Genomic DNA, 11,834 nt, shown 5'->3' with positions numbered 1-11,834 from the left:
TCCTTTTTGCTTTTGCTATCAGTAATACATTATCCTACATGACCATTTTTAAAAAAATACAATATTCCACATGAAGCTTGCATCTCTTCTAGATAAACTCATGTTGATGCTCAAATCTGTCCGAGTGAAGGAACGACGGTGATGGTATCAATCCTGCCTGTTGTCAGTTGAAGGCAAGAAGTTATCCCGACTTGTGACCTGCGCTCACAGACAACAGGTTAGGGACCAGCTGAATTTGGAACTCTTAAGGGAACCCTCCGACGCCCAAGTCAGCAATGAGATCAGCAAAATGAGAGCTTAGCACAAGAAGATAGTGTGTTTCCTCTTGGCTAGAGATTCGATCTCGTGGGGATCTGATCCTTTGGCATGGAGGGGAGGGTTCCCCTTTGTACGAGGAGCTTCTGAACTTTAGGCGCAATGTGATGGCAGTATGGTGCTGTGTATATTGCTGGAGAGATATCCAAGATAAGGTGGAGTACCACAGGTCAATGGCGGTGTGAGGCAGGCGATTTCAGTAGGTAAGGTATGTAATGCAGATCATGGTCAAGACGGCGTGGCATGAAGGCAGAGCAATCACCAAGATTTGGCAAGGAGCAAATTGAGTATTGCAATTGTGTAATACATTGTGTAAGTGTGTGACGATGTAAAGTGTAACTGAGTGTATGCTTAACCGGAATGCCACATCGTCAAATTGATGAGTTCAATCACTTGAGGGGCAAGATTTTTTATAAATAGGCAACTGGGATAGAGATTAACAAGTTTTTAAAATATATTTTTTTAAGATTTTGGAGTTTGTAGGAGACTTTGAGGTGTTTCAAGAGAGGAGTTTCATCCATTAGAGATTTGCATCATCATGGATTGATATGCATTTCTTCTTTAGATTGTCAGTTCATCTTGTTGAGTGTAAGATCCGGCACCTTCTTGTTGAGTGTAATATCCGGCACCTTCACTATGAGAAAGTCTTGTCGAATGCAAGATCTTTGCCCAATTTTCTCAACATTATCCTTCTTTAGTTTTCTTAGATCATATGAATTTCTCTTTGAATCTTTAGTTTCTTCTCATAGATTTTGTTTTCCCTTTTCGTGAAAATTTTAAAAGGATTTATTAGCCGACTCCAACTAGTTTGGGACAAAGGCTTATTCAAGTTGTGTAAATACCTCGAAAATATCCCTTATTAAAATATTCATTTCCCCTTGTTAAAGAGGGACGTTTTTGTCATTAAAATTAGATTAGGGCTCTTTTAAGAAAGCCTATAAATACAACTTTTTGTGAAAATTAGGGATCTAAACAAACCCTAGACATTTTTTTCAGCCCCAAGAGAGGAAATTCGTGAAGGAGAAGAAGGACACGTCTTGAAATTGGAAAAAACGCAAATCAAGGTAAGATTTGTGTTCTACATAAGATTTGGCATGTTAAGAACCCTAAAACTAGGATCTAATGAGACTTGTTATTATGATTTAGATGGTTAGGTTTGGTGTTAAGAATTGTATAAGAATTTAGGGATGAATTTATGGATCCCTATAAAACTAAGAGTTGAGTTTTGGAACTCTACGAATCTAGGTTTGGGTTATTCTCTAAAAGCTTAGACGAAGTATGGTAATTAGATCTGAGTATTTCAGAGCGTGAAATTGGGTTTTATGGATTCCTCTTGTCGATACGAGTAACGGATCTGACCACACGGGATTTGGAGTTTAAGCGAATGAATTATGGCCGTTTTAGTATAAAAAAGGGTGAGAATCTTGTTTCAGGGAAAACTGGGTCCGCGCAAGGGCGGACGATCGGCAAAAATTGCGGATGTCCGCCTGTGTGCAGTCGAGCAAACTGCAAAGTTCTCGGATGTCCAGAAAAAGTTCCTAGACGTCCGACGCGGCAGTTTTTCCCTTGCAGTTTAAACTTCGGAAATTCATAACTACTTTGTTTTTTGTCCGTTTTTTACGCTTTTATAATCTACGGACATGCCGAAAATGCGTACTTTCTGTTAAAAATAGTTTTAAAATTTTTGGAGACTCTATAATGATGATAATTCTAAAATAATAAAAAGAACCCGAGGACGGTTTACCAATTCTTTTCTAAAGAGGCACCAAATGGTGTTTTGTGTCAGTAGGAGGATATATATGCGTGATAGGAGTGGAATTAATGATGAAACTCATGGAGAATATTGATACTGTTGATTGTAGGTAACTAAGGTAATTATGAAAAGGAAAAGTTTTCGTCATCAAGGTACATAATTCCGTACTACCTTAGTGTTGCGATTGTAAGCCCAAGGCTTCACCCAAGGGCTTCTTACACTTTAACCCATGTTTTGTTGATTAACAAACACAAATTGATTAGAGTTTAAATGACTAATTTGTTGCCTTGAGTGTTGTGTTGAAATAGAACAAGGTTAGCACATTACATGACACAACACCATGCATGACTTAGAGATCGATGTGCACATCACTTGAAGTAACTCAATCTTGATGGGATCAAACTCAAAATAGCATTTGATAGAAAATCCTACAAGATGGAGTAAAGATTTGAAGATCACAACCAAGTCAAGCATCAATCAGAGCACATTGAAAATCATATTCAAGATAAGACTCAAGAGATATAAAATCCGATTATAGGTTGTATCTCTAACACTCTTGATATTTTTCTCTATCAATGCACACTCTCTTGGACCCCCCAAATTTATGTTTTTAATGTCCAAGAGAGAACCCAAAAGAATTGCAAAAGAATTCTTCAAAAATAATTGAAAAACACAATTTTTGCAATCGGCGGTCGACTGACCCTAGTACACCGCTCGACCAACCCTTTTTAAAGAGGTGAAATTAAAATGGTCAGAAACTATGCAGTGGGCGACTGACCCCCTCGATGGCGACCGACCCGGTCGACCGGCACACCTCGGTCGATCGCGACACTTTGAAAGTTGTTTTTAAAAATCTGACCAGCGCATGGCCCGTGAGAGACCGCCACACTTCGGTCGACTGTGACCACGAGAAAATAGATCCGTTGGGGCTTCTTGTATACTTTGGAAAATAACCCAGTTTTTACCATTTTGCCCTCGAACGACTATATTCTTTCAAGGGCTATATAAAGGAGGTTCTAATTCCATTTTAACTTGATGAAATCATTCTAAAATAGCCTAATACCCACTAACCTATTATTTAATCATTTTTGGGTTTTCAAACTTCTCCCAAACAGTTGTGCCTTGATCTTGATCACATCCAAAGTGTTGGACTAAGAATTTATTGTACATCTTTGAGAGAGTTTGTAGTAAGCTTTGAGTATTGTATTCGCCTATCAAGATGCTTGAGTGAGCTTAAAACTTCTTCATTACCTTCATTGTACTCACGAAGAGAAGCTATTCTCTTTAAGGCGGTTTTACAAAGAAGTATTGTTTCTTGGAGGCGGTTTGTAAAATGTGGGTTTGTTCCCTTGAAGGAGTCAATTTGTAAAGCCTGGAGATTTGGCGTGTGGAATCTCAAATAGTGAAGGTAAATCTCAAAGAAAGACCAAGTACTTGGGTAGTGGAGTAGGTTCGTTCGTGACCGAACCACTCTAAATGACTGTGTCGTCTCCTATCTTCCTTCTCCTTCTTCTTGTGGTGATTGGTAATATCTAAACCCTATTTCTATTGTTGCGCTTACATGAACAAGGGTTAGGTTTATAATTGCTAAATTGATTTAACTAGTTTTAATATTCCATCTAATTATGGTTAAAATTTTAATTACCCAATTCACCCCCCTCTTGTATTGCCTATTGGGATTTCAATTGGTATCAGAGCTAAAGGCTCTAACATAGGCTTTTATTTGAAAACCTTCAAGATTAAAAGATCCAAGGCAACCAATGGCATCTAGACTTTCCATGTTTGACGGTTCGGATTATGGATCATGGTTGATCCGTATGATGACCTATATTAAAAGTCTAGAGTTTGGTGTGTGGCATAGAAAATGGAGTCATTTTCCCTAATACTAGGAAATTCACTGAAAAAGTACTAATGTCTATGATAATATATCATCATGTAAAAGTGCTAAGGAAGTGTGGAATAAGCTTAAAGAATCTTATGAAATCATAACACTCGCAAAGTTGTCTCACCTAACACTAGAATTAACATTCAAGTATGTGAGCAATTCAAAGCAAATTAGTCAGAGCTTAATAAGGAGTTGATGGAAAGAAACAAAAAGGACTTGTTGATTGAAACGTCTGTTGACTCTATTATGTGCAAAATTAAGACCTTAGAAGAAAACTTCAGAGAACTCAAGATAAAAGAAATCAAATTACTTGAGTTAAACAAAGGGCTATTAGATACAAACCATGAACTCAATGACAAATATACATAATTAAAAAAAGATGAAGAAGAGTTGAAAACTATCTCATCTAAAGAAATTGAGCATCTAGAAGACAAGCTAGAAGAGATGAAGTTAGAAAAAGAAGAACTTAGGCTAGAAAACATCAAGCTACAAGAAGAGAACAAAAACATATGTACTCATAATCACTCTTGTAGTTCACATCATCTCTCTAACTATGATCATTCATGCTATTATTGTGGTAGAGTTGAACATTACAAATCTAAATGTAAATTTTTGTTTGTAAGGTCAAACAAGTTTATTTGGTTAAGAAAAGACACACTCCCAAGAACAAACTTGAATAGACCCAAAGTGATATGGTTTCCAAAGTCCCCTACTCAAAATGTTCATTGAATACATTAATCTTCGGGGTTGTGCTTAATTGTAATATCATGTATATTTTCTCTAGATATGCTATTTCAATGCTTAAAGTCTTTGTATCTAGATCACTTGAGCTTAACTAGCATATCTTCTCATTTTTAAACTTAGATGCAAATAGATATGCACTCATATTGTGAATGCATCTATGTTCATAGAGCTTAAATGATCACATCAGTTACAAAATCATAGTCTATGAAGAAGAAAAAGAAAACAACTTACTCTAGACTATTATCATGCCACATTGAACATCTTTCTGAAAAATCCCTCTAAGTGCATATTCACTTCACCTTGCACTTAACATCCACACGTAGAGGGCTTAACATATTGATATTTTACTAGGACTAAGTCACACACATTGCATTTATATCATCTAGCAAAAGTACACAAAGAACATTCACATTGAACTTCAAAAGGAAAATCAAGAAATTCATGTCACTCCAACCACATAGGCCAAAATGGAAGAAAAATAGAAATGATTTTTTATACTTCCTCAAAGAACCCATGAGACAAATTTAAAAGTCAATTATAATCCCATGAAAAAGGAAAAATAGGAGAAAAATGGATCAGTCATAAAATTCCCTAAAAATATTAAGAAATCAAAAATAGGGAAATGGCGGTCGACCGAGGCACAAGCTGGTGACTGCGGTAGCTCAGAAAGTGAAAAATAAAAGAGATCAAGAAGGGTCGCAGCGGGTAAAATACCCTGAACTTGTATTTTAAACCTAATATAGAAATTATTTACTTTTACCGTGATTAGGAAGGTTAACTATGATTAGTGGTTGATAAGAAAAATAAGAATGATTAAGTGAGTTTGCTGTTTATTATGTGCTCTTTTTTAGTTATTAAGTTAGAGGGGTATTTTGGTAACTTCACTAAGGGACACAAGTGTAATTGATAAAAGGTGAAGGGGGTATTTTGGTAACTTCGCTGGAGGATACAAGTGTAATTAATAGTTAAGAGGGTATTTTGGTAACTTCACAAGGGACACAAGTGGAATTAATAAAAGGCTAAGTGTATTAGTCAAGGACATTTTGGGTATTAAAGATAGCATGGCTAGGAGAGAGAGAGAGAGAGAGAGAGAGAGAGAGAGAGAGGAGAGTGACACTTGGAAATCCAAGTGCCATCTCTCTCTCTCTCTCTCTCTCTCTCATGCAAAGCTTATAAATCCATATTACTTCATTTTAATTATGAAAAATGAAGAGAAAAATGGAAAATATTGAAGAGAAATTCATGCAAAAATTTGATAAAATATATATTATTTGATTTGTGGTTTGAAAGTGTTTGAAACCAAAGTTTGATGACAAGGAGGTGGAAAACGATAAGAAATTTCTTAAAATTGTAAGTTTAATCTTGTCTTCCGAGATTCTTTTGATTCTTGTGTGATATGCACTCATTTTTAGCAATTTTGGTTAACTAGAAAGTTGTATATATTTTTGTTCTAGTTTAATTACATAAAATTTTTCTTGATTGGGTTTAGAATTGAGAAAGTTATAGCAGCTTTACTAAACTGTAGTTTTTAAAGATATGAAATGGTGATTTTCATGTTTTTGAGTTACTTCCAGCAAGATTTGCCGGAGTGATAAACATAAAGTTCCTGAAAATATTATGTAGAACAACTTTTATGTTTATTACTTATCCCAGATTTGAGTGTACGAAAAGATATACTGAGTTTTAGATTTCAGTTTTTCATAAAATCCTATTTCCAATATTTGGTCACAAAAGTTACTTTTTCGGCGAGATTTGGCCAGAGGTGTCAACATAAAAGTTTTTTGAAATATTTTATACAACAACTTTTATGTTTTGAGCTAAGTCCAATTAGAAATATTTTAAGAGTTATGAAGTTTTAAATTTTCTAGCCATTTCTGGTTGGATTTGGCCGAAGTTGTCAACTAAACAGATGTTCTTTGGTTTATAATTTACAACTTATATGTTTACAAGTTTTGATAATTCACACATGTGATTTGAGTTTTAGAGGGTGGAAAAAATAATGTAATATGAATTTCTGCTTAAAAGTGTGTTTTGGGTTTTGAATCATAGTTTCACCACCTTATATGACTTGCACTTGATGTTTAAGACCTAAGAAATGCATTGATTTGAAAAACCCCAATATTGTAGAGTTTCAAGAAGAAAAAGAAGAAAGAGGCAGAGAAGAAAAAAAGAGGAAAAAGAAAAAGCAAAGTGTTTTCTGGTAAGTGACTCAGTACCTTTCTGTGTGCTTACTTTGTTACGCAAATCAAATGAACAAAATACATGATTGATAAGAAGAAGATTTGTTAATAATATATATATATATATGCGTGTGTATATGGTAAGAGATATGGTACCTGTTAGTATGGATTACTTGTTATGCAAACTAAGAAAGTGAAAGACATGTGATGTGAATAAGAAGAATTAGTATTATATATATATATATATATATATATATATATATATATGCACACACATGTCTGTAGACACCCCATTTTGACCGAGCCCTAAATAACCTTGTTTGAATAAAAATCTTTTAAATAATGAAATTAGTGTCCCAAATTTCACCGTAGAGTAGGTTAGGATCTCAGTAGGTCATTGTAAAATTTCGTCAAAATCCGTTGAAAAATGCCCAATAAGACGAATGTAGTTAGAATAGTAGTGTTGAAAAGGGGAGTGTATTATTCAGACCAGAGAGTGGCCTGAGGAAAGAGAAAGAAGTGAGTGTGTTGCAAAGCGATTGTCCCTGGGCAGCTAAAGGGGGTAAGATCCTTTATTAAAACTTTCATTAAGCTTTTCTCCGAAGACCACTCAAGTTATTCAAATAAAGTTGAAATACGTTACTTAGGGGGGGTGTCTCGAATCAACTAATAGGGGATAAAAATAACTAACACGATAAATAGAAGCCAAAGCTTCTCTTGTAAGCTAATAAAAATCTAGGGTTTTCCTAATTTCATTTAAGAGAAAGCTCGAGCTAGAGAAGAATTTCCCAAACCCTAATCTCATTGTCTCTTTCTTCTTCTCCGGTTTAGCTCAGGCCAAATTCCGGGTCGTCTCCGATCTCTTTTGGAAATTATTTCTTCTTTTAGATGATAGATCCGCCTATTTCACCTTCTTCATCATCTTCAAGCCCTAGATCTATTTTCTCCTTTTTAGAAACTTTTAGCCCCGATTTTTTTAAGAATCAGTCTACTATTGCCAATTTCTGCTAGTCTTTCAACTTCAAGCGTTTTTAGCAAGCTAGATTAAAAGATCTTGCGATCTTTAGCATCCTTCAGAAAGTTCCTCCGAATTCAGGCCATCTTTCATTGAAGTAAGTTCTTCTCATTTTCTTTATTGAAATTTTATATCGATTACTAGTTAGAATATTGAATGTTTAGATTCGTTTGTGTGATTTTGAGGTAGATCTATTTGTTCTTAGTTAGAGTAAAATTATTTCTTAAGAATTACCTGTGTGTTATTTTAAATGTGTCATGAATTTGTTCTTTAAAATTCTTTGCGTATTCTCACGAATGAGCTCGGCCTTTTGATTTGGCAATTTGTTGTGTTCTACTGATGTTGTGAATTTTGTTTAAAAGTACATGAATCCAGTTGTTTGATTTGGAATTTGCTCTGTTTTGATGGACTCTATGAGTTTTATGGAGGATTCCTCTTATAGGATAAAGTAGATTTTATTTTGTATCTTACAATTGTTGTTAAAAATGGTTAAATTTTAAATTTCTAAAAAAGTTAACTTGTCACTCTGATTACTCTGATTTTCTTAGGTTATTATTGGAAGACTTGATGAATCAGTGTAATCATCAGTTTAGAGTAAAATTTCTTTCGTGTAATCATGTCATTTGGTTATCTTGACTGTTTTCTTCTGACGACTATGATTTGCGATCTTAGTTGTTTTTTCATAGCAACTTTACTTTCAGTACTTGCTTAGATTTTGACAAATGTTTAAGAGTGTATGCCCAAGGGTTCCCATGGGTCTAATCATTCACCTTACCTTCTTGTTTCGATGTTAGCCAACTAAATTGATTAGCATTTATGGATTGATGATGTGTTGCTTTGAGATGTTGTGTTGTTTACAGGATTTCATGTCATAATCGCCATTACACAACTCTTCTCAACAAATGACTTGTGGATCAAGAAGCAAGGAACCAAGAGCTTGCACCTACAGTAAAGACATCACCATTTGGAGATGATCAAGTCAAGAAGCTCAACATGAAGATTCCACAAGTTCCTAGCAAGTGTCAAGAAGGAGCTTGGAGTTAGACATGCCATGGTGACACCTCATGTACCATTCAACATGTTTTGAAGATTGGAGGAGAAGTCACAAGAGCCGAATCAAGTTCAAGATGTTCACTAAGCCAAAGAAGTCCAAGAAAGTGCAAGGGAGCTGATACATTCGAAGAAGACTCAATGTTATTCATTTTTAGAATGTATTTAGAGTTCTCTTAATTTTATGTTAAATGCACTTTCAATAGGTTTTCAAATGATTTTCATACCTAAATTTTTACATCTTTGGAAATCATCAAAACACCCAAAAATGTGTTTGAAAACTTGGGACTTAAGCCCAAAGACCATGGCTCAAAAGCCCTTGATTTTTAAAGTTAAAATGGAATTTTACACGGGGCAGGTCGACCGAGGTATACCGGGCGACCGTGGCAAGCTTGCTGGAATTCCAGCACTTGCAGAAAAGTAGCGGGCCGGTCGACTGGGTTATGCCGGAAGACTTGAGTGGCATACCAAGCCCGATCCACACATAAGTGTGGGGTTTTGTACATTAATCCTTAAATTAAAAGTAATTAAATCACTTAGGACTTTCCATGAAATTAGAATTTTCGGAGACCTTTCACTTAGATTGAATTCAAACAAATTAAGAAAATCAAGATAAACATTTAAGAATTATACTGAAATTAGATCTTATGATTCATGTCATGTAGTTCGCACATTAATATAGAGTTAAATGAGCCATTTAAAAGAAATTCAAAAGAGTTAACTTTTGAAATTGAAGATCGAGTATCGGGCAGGAATGGTGCAAGTGGTGGTAACTCCCCATACCTTCCATTCTCGTAACCAGGTAACGAGTCTAGATTTCTGGTCAATTATGGGTCATAGATCCCTCATCTAGGTGGCGACTCTGTCACTCTCTTTTGCGTGGAATTCGGATTGCCTTAGTGATCCCAAGTTCATGAAAAAGATGAATTAAATCACACATTGCTAGGCTCGGCGGCTTACCCCTGCCCTTATGGGTACTGGGTTGCATGTTTGTTTGCACCCTATGGCTTGGTTGCTGCCTGCTTGGTTGGGTAATTAAAATCAATAATAAAAAGCACACGCCATTCGCGTGGGTAGGAGAGACCAAGAGAGAGTGTAGCTCCTCGCGCCCTCGCGACCCTCTCGTGGGATCGGGTCCCAAATTTTGGCGACTCTGCTGGGAAATACCTAACTTCATTAAAACTTCAAAGGATAACTCATTTGAATTTAATTTAACTGGGTCATAAAAGCTCTATTTCTTATATGCTTGGTAGATTAGTTTGTTTGCTTTACTTTCTCATCACATAATACTCAAACTTAATTTAGCAAAACCTGAAGGCATCATAGATTGCGCAAACTTATTGCACACACTTACATCACTTACATCTAAACTCTTGCATCTCACATGCACACACATCTTATTTTAGGAACCCGGAGTGTTATGGTTGACTGGGATTTCATCACATGGTGCCTATGTGCTAGAGAAGCATTCCACCCTTAGCCTAGCACATTTATGGTGCGTAAACGGATCTCTTGTTCACGTACTGATACGCCGGACACTGGTACAGTATATTGAGCACGGATTCACGCTAAGGGAACTCTTGGCCTTACCTCTAGATTAACCCACACGTGCATGTAGTATACGAACACACGTGCATTACGTGTGTGAGCCTAGTTTATGATATCCTGCCCATTTGTGTCTAGATTAGGCCGTAGTCCATCTTCCAATGGCTACGATCGGTCCTTAGGTACACAAACAAAGTCATGAGTCAAGATCCTCTCTCCACTCCGTTAGATTAGGATTAGGACTGATGCCTTCAAGTAACCCTCGTAAAAATGTAAAAAGATTAAAAAAACTTTTCCTTTTGGGTTAGGATATAAATCTCATTTTTCCTAAGATCTCATAGGATTAGTTATTCTTGATCTATCCGTTGAAAGCAATCCTATGCAATCTCATCTAATCTTTTGACCGTATGCCTTTCATTCTTCTATCATGTGATTCGATCATGTCTTCATACTTTATTTAAACTGGCAGGAACTTGCCCCAATTTCTTGTTTATGTAATCTTGATCCTTCTTGTATCCCTCCTCTTGGCTTACAGGCACCATGTGTACTTGCAAAATTCTTGATTGGATTCGTGGTACATTAAAGGAATCACACATCTATGCCATAAGTGAGCAAGAGAAAAATCTCTTCGGCTACGTGGCAACCATTAAGCTCGATTGGGGATTACTTTATGCCGCATCAGAGTGTTGGGATCCCGATCATCATGTCTTCCGTTTTGGCGACCAAGAAATGTGTCCCACTTTTGAAGAATGGTGTGCCTTGTTGGAATATCCTGTGGGTGGCCCTCTGGTGAAGCCATCCTGTGTGCCGGATTATCGTCCTTTGTTCCTTCGCTTAATGAATAATCCAGATGAATCCATGGACTTTTCATAAAAGGCCAAGAAGTATCCATGCAGCAACTGATTGACATTTACCCTCATGTTGGACACTGTGGCCAGGTCGATGTTCAAAAAGCCCAACGTCGCGTTCTGAGATTCTGCTCCTTCGCTAGGTTCCTCACTGTCCAGCCTTCTCGCTTGGCGTCAGCTGTTCTTTTGGATCTCGTTGATCAAATGGATCGTGGCGCAAATCCAATTCCTACTATACTTGGAGAAACCTTCAATGGGTTAAATGATATGGCTCGCCTTCGTGCTAGCTCAGATCCAGGTCGTTATGTTCGCTCTTTCAATGGATCCTTCTCAGGATGTCCTGCATTACTCCAGGTGTGGTTGTGCAATTTTTAGCTGATTGGGCTGATTGGTTAACTTCTCGCCAACAAGATCAGATTTGTTGGCAAATTCCTGGAATCCAAGAAGCTGTCTTCAACACTGGAGAAGCTAACTACGTTCGCCTTCTTGGTCTCAAAAA

Source organism: Tasmannia lanceolata, unplaced genomic scaffold (genome assembly GCF_043159265.1).
Source record: "Tasmannia lanceolata isolate RefF3 unplaced genomic scaffold, GAP_Taslan_0.1 ptg000008l, whole genome shotgun sequence".
NCBI lineage: Eukaryota > Viridiplantae > Streptophyta > Magnoliopsida > Canellales > Winteraceae > Tasmannia > Tasmannia lanceolata.
The sequence above is the reverse complement of the archived record's forward strand: the minus strand, read 5'-3'. Positions refer to the sequence as shown.